This window comes from Penaeus chinensis, chromosome 18 (genome assembly GCF_019202785.1).
Source record: "Penaeus chinensis breed Huanghai No. 1 chromosome 18, ASM1920278v2, whole genome shotgun sequence".
Classification (NCBI taxonomy): Eukaryota; Metazoa; Arthropoda; class Malacostraca; order Decapoda; family Penaeidae; genus Penaeus; species Penaeus chinensis.
In genome coordinates, this window is record NC_061836.1 from 26,564,533 (window position 1) to 26,572,032 (window position 7,500).

At 34.7% G+C, this 7,500-nt stretch overlaps 1 protein-coding gene across 2 annotated transcripts in view; it reads left to right on the forward strand.

The window, feature by feature from the left end:
• The window catches only part of LOC125034504, a 93,842-nt gene that overhangs the window by 70,812 nt on the left and 15,530 nt on the right, over positions 1-7,500 (forward strand). The window lies entirely within an intron of this gene.

Genomic DNA, 7,500 nt, shown 5'->3' on the forward strand with positions numbered 1-7,500 from the left:
TTTCTCTAATTCTAAATACTCTTGCCCCGAGTACTGTAATAACCGATTGTGGAAATATAAGGATATATTATACCATCTGCCCTTAATGTTTATTTAAAAAAAATATGTTGATACAAATCCTAGAAGATGTGTAACTAAACTTGCGCAGACACGCACGCACACATTAACACACACACACACACGCACGCGCGCGCGCACACACACACGCACGCACGCACGCACACGCGCACGCGCGCGCGCACTCACACACTCACTCACACACTCACACACTCACTCACTCACTCACTCACTCACTCACTCACTCACTCACACACTCACTCACTCACTCACTCACTCACTCACTCACTCACTCACTCACTCACACACTCACTCACTCACTCACTCACTCACTCACTCACTCACACAAGCACACACACAGAAGCACACGCGAATGTGTAAAGTCAGACGTGTGAAATCGGATCACGCTTGGAAAAGTTGCTAGATTATCATCTTGTAAAATTTCCATTTCATTTTAGCGTGTCATTGTTATAGATACCGATAAATAGTATATGGATATGCAATATTTGAACGTTTATTTTAGATAAAAGTAAATTTGTTTTGTATTTCTAAACTCACGAAACTGTATTTTACTATCTTCATCTGTTTTCACATGTGTCTGTATCGCGCTCTGTTTTAAAATGGGTCAACGGATACGGAAACGGTATTACAGGAAACTGACACATTTGAGATAGGACAGTAGTGAGACTGATAGATGCTGATGGAAGGGTATTAAATCCGGGAGATTTAAGTGTCGCTTGAGGATTAGAAAAGTGCAGGGAATGGTGGGGCCGTGAGCAAAGGGTTATCAGGAGGCAAGGCAGTGAATAAAGAGTGAAGTGGAAGGCAGACAGGTGAACAGAGGTGTATTAGGAGGCAGGGTGGATGATTTGGAACGTAAGGCTGCGAGTAAAAAGTGAAGTGGAAGAAAGAGCGGTGAGTAAAGGTGTGTAAAGGCGGTGAACAGTGTGAAGTGGAGGGCAGGGTAGGCAGGGGTAAATAGGAAGTCAAGGCGGTAAGCTGAGGGAGGAGTGGAAGGCAGGGGAGCGAGTGACGGGAGAAGTGGAAGGTAAAGACATGCTTGCGTCACTGATGTGATAGATGTGAGTTTCCCTTTTCATTATTATTATTATTGTTGTTGTTTTTGTTTTCCCTATTTTGCGTTGTTTGATTCGTTTTAGGTAGTCAGTACAGTGCAGACTGGTGACAATGAGCTTTGTGTGACAACGGGGACTGATAACACGATAACAAGAGAGGGTGTACCCTTCATGGCTAGGCATCTCAGTAGATATGTTTATAAAAGGCTATTGTGTATTTCCTAAACTATAAACGGGAGACGGTCTGTCCATAGAGGAGTAATTAAGAGGTAGCGTTATACTACGTCCTTAAGCCGCCGCAGGCTACCGTAACACCTATTTTTAGTGAGAGGCATTGCCCATTTCCTGGACCGTGGAGTGGAAACTGTTGGTCTAGAGGAGAGCAATTAAGATGTTATCTCGCTCAACGGCCCTTAGGTGTCTCGCTATACCGTGGTATCATTTTTCATTACTGTTTTAAATACACGAGCATGTGATTAGTTGGTTCTGTGGTATTGAAGGCGTGACTCTCCCTGCCTTGGGGGTATTTGCTAAAGCGACTTAGACGGGCGTATCTGACGTTAATGTATTCAAAAGCTTGGCGTGTCGTGTGTGGCAGGTCGTGGGGCGAGGCCGATTTAAAGGAGGACAGGTTCTTTATAACAGCTGATTTCTATGGTTCGCTTTGATGCGACAGGCACTTTTTTATGGCGTCATGGGCATTAAGATGAGTATAGCGTTAAGTGGCCTTGCATAACGGGGAGTGATGACTGAATTAGGTCATTCGCGGGGCTGGACTTCATGGAATGTATCGTTGGAAATGACGATTGGGGTCAATATCTATGTATTATCCAGGGTATATCTCAATTTTTTTTTCTCTCTCCATATCTCTTGTAAGGGGAATGTGCATGAAAGACAGGAATATTTTGTACACATCACAGACGTATTTTGGGGGATCTAGCATAGGCCTACTTTCATATATATTGTATATATTATGTGTGTGTGTGTGTGTGTGTGTGTGTGTGTGTGTGTGTGTGTGTGTGTGTGTGTGTGTGTGTGTGTGTGTGTGTGTGTGTGTGTGTACAAATTGACTTATATACAAATACACAAACACACACACATATATATATATATACATATATACATATATACATATATACATATATACATATATACATATACACCCACACCATATGTATTATATATACACCTTGTTGTATATTATATATAATAATAATATATTTTTTTTATTATATATGTTATATGTTTTATATGTATTATATATATATATAATAATTCGTACATACATACATTGATTTTGATTTTGATATGTTTATATATTTTAACTAAAGCTCGTCGTTGCCGAACGTAATTAGTGATGCCGTTAAGAAGTCGCAGAAGGAAATTAGTATTTTTTAAAGTATGACATTTTCTAAAGGAACAAAGAATAAAAAATGTCTTGAATCATAGTTGTTCCAGAAATTTGGTAGACGAGTTATTTCTTGACGAAAGTTAAGTTCTTCGAAACCATTAAGGTATGTAATCATTAGTTTTCATTTTTTTTCTTTAGTGCATCGAAGCTATGGATTTTCAGTAAGCAAGAAAGGAGATTTAAACATTATCGGGTGATTAAATGCAATGAAAACCAGGATATCGCCATCACCCTGCATAAGTGCAAAAAGGAGTTTACAGTGAATTATTCCCAAAGTAGCCCAGAAGTGGGTCTTTGGCAGCTCTAACGGATTTCCCCCCTGCTCTGATGTAAAGTAAATGAACCACGGAAGAGAGAGTATTTTTTTCTGACAGCAGTAAAAAGCATAAGTACTAACAAGGCAAATTCAGTGCGGATAATACCAAGAAGTAATAAAAATGAAGAGTTGTAGGCTCAGATAATTTTTCGGCGCATTCAATTCTTTGCGGCCAAACTGGAGAGGCAACACGTGTAGTTAAAGACGACAAGGTATTGTCTTGAGCTCGATTTATGTATGCAGCGGACCGCAACTCGCAACTCCAGTTTAACTTGTGTACGGCGTGCCAGCGAGAAGAATTGTATGTTTTTTCGTTATTTTGTTAAAGAGATAGAACTCGCGCAAGGGAATTAGTTTAGGCCTGTAGCTACCACGCATAGGAGAAGTTTCGGTTGTACAAATAGCGTTTGTATTTCATTTGGCGAACTGGTGGCCGGTCATCCGAAGCACCGATTATGCAAAGAACGAACCAACTTTGGTAATAGAATTCATGTCGGGGTTTATATAAGCTTAGCGAAATATTACCCTTAGTGGTCCTCTTCTGTCGCGTCAATATTATTAGAACGATGTCACTTACGGGAAAAAACAGCCAGTTATTTTGCAGGCCTATCCTTTCAGCTGATTGTCATGGAGATGGTATTGAAAACCTTTATATTGTGTATTGACATATTGCAAACAGTGAAAGGTTTCCTGTTATTGTTACCGAGACAGCAGCTTTTATTTTGGTTAGCATTATACACCATTGCCAAAGGTTATTTTGCCAGTGTTTTAATGAGATTTTAGTGGAAATAATTGTTGTTATTATGGTGATTGTTGTCATAGTGTTTTATTAACCTGTGTAATTTTATGGGTTGCAATTTACGTTGCTTTGTTCCTGCCCTAATAGTAGTCTATTAATTTATATTGTTATTAATGATATCAGTAGTAATTGTATCATTAATATTACTAACGTCGAATAGTTTGTCAATTGGTAGTAATTTTACGAGTAATTATGTTAGTTACAACTATAACAAATGCAGGCTCTTATTGGGAGTCTTATAACATTCGAAGTGATTTTTTTCTGCCGACATATATTTAGATTATATATATGTCGGTAGAGAGAGGGAGAGGGAGAGAGAATGTTTATATATATACATATATACGTGTATATATATATTTATTTATTATATATATATGTACACACATGATGCACTATCATATCTATATAACTAGTTTTCTGTTTATCTATGTACATTTATTTAATTATTTATGTTATTTCTTTCTGGAAATAGATTGTTTACGACCAGAGTATATGTTATTGATGTGGATATACAACGTTCCAAATGCAAGCCATACAAGAATAATAGATGCAGGTAATAGAGCTCGGTGTAACTTGACCCTGGCTAGCCTGTCGAGCGCCGCCGCTATCGTCTGCCACATTGGATTATCATATCGCTTCCTTCCTATCGTGCGTGGCTTGTGGCTGGCGAGGGCGGTGCGGGAGAAAGCGAAAAGGTCGCTGCTGCTGGTTGCGCTGTATTTGGAAGTGTGGTTGTTGGTTCAAATTAGGAATTCGTGGGCGGTATAGGGCCGTTGAATGAAAGTGTAGAGAATGTTTGGTATTTGGGTATCGGCGAGGCAGTTTGTGTGAGTGTGCGTTTTTATTTTTGTTTGTTTATTGTCTATCTACATCTGTCTGTCTGTGTATGTATGATTTAGTACACACAGATATATATATATACACATATATTTATATATTTATATATAAATATAAATATATAAATATATAAATATATAAATATATAAATTATATATATTTATATAAACGTGTATATATACAAATATGCATGTATATACACACATAGATACATATACATATATATACATACATATACATATACATATACGTACATGTACATATATATATATATATATATATATACATATACATACATATACACATATATACATATACACATATATACATATACACATATATACATATACATACATATACATACACATATACATATATACATATATACATATATACATATATACATATATACATATATACATATATTTTTTTTATTTTTTTTTTACACGTGTATAGATATATATGTATACAAATATACATATACATATAAGTGCACATATAAGTTCTAACTGATTGCAAGGAAGGCTTCACTTCGCTACGACCATTAAATAGTGTGTCCTTCGTCACGGTTAGCACAAGTTGGACACATTACCTGACAATTCTTCCGTTATGAGTGTCGCTAATTACCAGCAAGTGATTAACGTGTTCACTGCGTTAACGTTATGTGTCCGAGAAAATATAAAATGAAGTGCATATATTCCATATTATATTTCCCCTCTCTACTTTTTGGCAGCGGAGCCCTTTTTCGATATATAATGCGTGTGTGTGTGTGTGTGTGTGTGTGTGTGTGTGTGTGTGTGTGTGTGTGTGTGTGTGTGTGTGTGTGTGTGTTATGTATGTGTTGTATGTGTATGTGTATGTGGTGGTGGTGATGATGACAGTGAAAATGGTGATAATAATGATGATAATGATAATGACTGATGATAATTTGTGAAATGCAGGTATAAATAAAAGTAAAAAGTAATTGAGATAAATATAGGTGTTTACGACATTGGCATTGCTTGTTGCGGAATCTTAATGGCTTTGCGTCTCTCCTCGGAAGGCCCTTGGGATAAGATAGTCCGACAAAGCTCATGGTAACTGGTATGAATGATTCAGAGAGAGCCTTCGTCACCAACTTTTTTTCTTCTTTTTTTTCTTTTTTCTTTCTCTTTTTTTTTTTTTTTTTTTTGTGTCTCTCTCTTCGTCGTTTTTATCGTTATCCTTATTTACGCCTACTTTGTATGTTTTATTTTTTTTATTTTCCGGACCATTGTGTTTTTCCTGTATCTGAATTTTTAGCTTCCTCATTCCTCCTCTTTAGTTCTTCCCTCCCCCCCCCCCCTCTTTTTTAATGAACCTACTCCTTATGGTCATTGTCTTCACTTCCTCTCTTTTGTAGTCTTCTCTTGCTCCATCACCATCTTTTTTTTCTCCCTCCTCCATTTTCTTCCTCTTCCTGCTACTGATTGCTGCTTCTTTCACTAGCTCTTCTGCAACAATGAATAATGTTCCTCAATTTTGCCGCGCTACTTCGAGCAAAGTTACTCGAAGTACAAAGTCCCGTGTGATAAACGTCGTGTGTTACAAGTTGGTCGCGTATTCGGGTGGACGTGGGGGGGGGGGGGGGGGGGCAGTTCCTTACCGCCCCGGACTTCGACCCCAGCTGATATGCCAGTCACACTTGAGGGGACTGGAAAGGGCTGGTCGAGCACAACCCCAAGTCCTTCGGCTACTACTCCTACTACTACTTATACTGCCAATACTACTGCTTTTACTACCAATACTACTACTACTACTACTACTATTACTATTACTATTACTATTACTATTACTACTACTACTACTACTACTACTACTACTATCATTATTTCTACTATTATTTCTATTTCTACTATTTCTACTATTTCTACTATTTCTACTATTTCTACTACTACTTCTACTCCTACTTTTATCTCTAAGGTTTAGGAAAGCTAATACCTTTACATGAGACAGGCATGTTTTGAAGGAACGGGCATACCCGGATGCTCGCCTTATAAAACCAACTTATTACTGTTCTCAGTGTGGTTACATGTCGAATATCTTTTTGCGGGGCATTTTTTTTTTTTTTTTTAATTCGTTATGCTGTAAATTTCAATGCAGGTTATTTAGGAATATGAATATGCTTTATATTATGATGTACTGATAACGAAACTATGGTTTCTTGTATATAGCGTGTCATGAGAATACAAGTACATATATACATAAATGAATGCATACATACATATATTCATTATATATTATATATTATATATATTATATATATATATATGTGTGTGTGTGTGTGTGTGTATATAATATATATGTGTGTGTGTGTGTGTATATAATATATATGTGTGTGTGTGTGTATATAATATATATGTGTGTGTGTGTGTTTATATTATATATGTATGTGTGTTTATATATAGATTTGTGTATATATATAGATATATGTATATGTGTGTATATATATTGTATATGTGTGTATATATATTGTATATGTATGAGTGTTTATATATAGATGTGTATATATAGATATATGTATATATGTATTTAGATAGATCCATGTGTGTGTGTATATATATATATAGATATATGGCTATATATAGATATATGTATATATATTTATATATATTATATATATATTTATATATATTATGTATATATATGTATATTTATGTATATTATATATATATATTATGTATATATAAGTATATTTATGTATATTATATATATATTTATAAATATATATATAAATATAAATATATATATATATAAATATATATATAAAAATATATATATAAATATATATATAAATATATATATATATAAATATATATATAAATATATATATAAATATATATATAAATATATATATAAATATATATATAAATATATATATATATAAATATATATATAAATATATATATAAATATATATATAAATATATATATAAATATATATATATATAAATATATATATAAATATATATATAAATATATATATA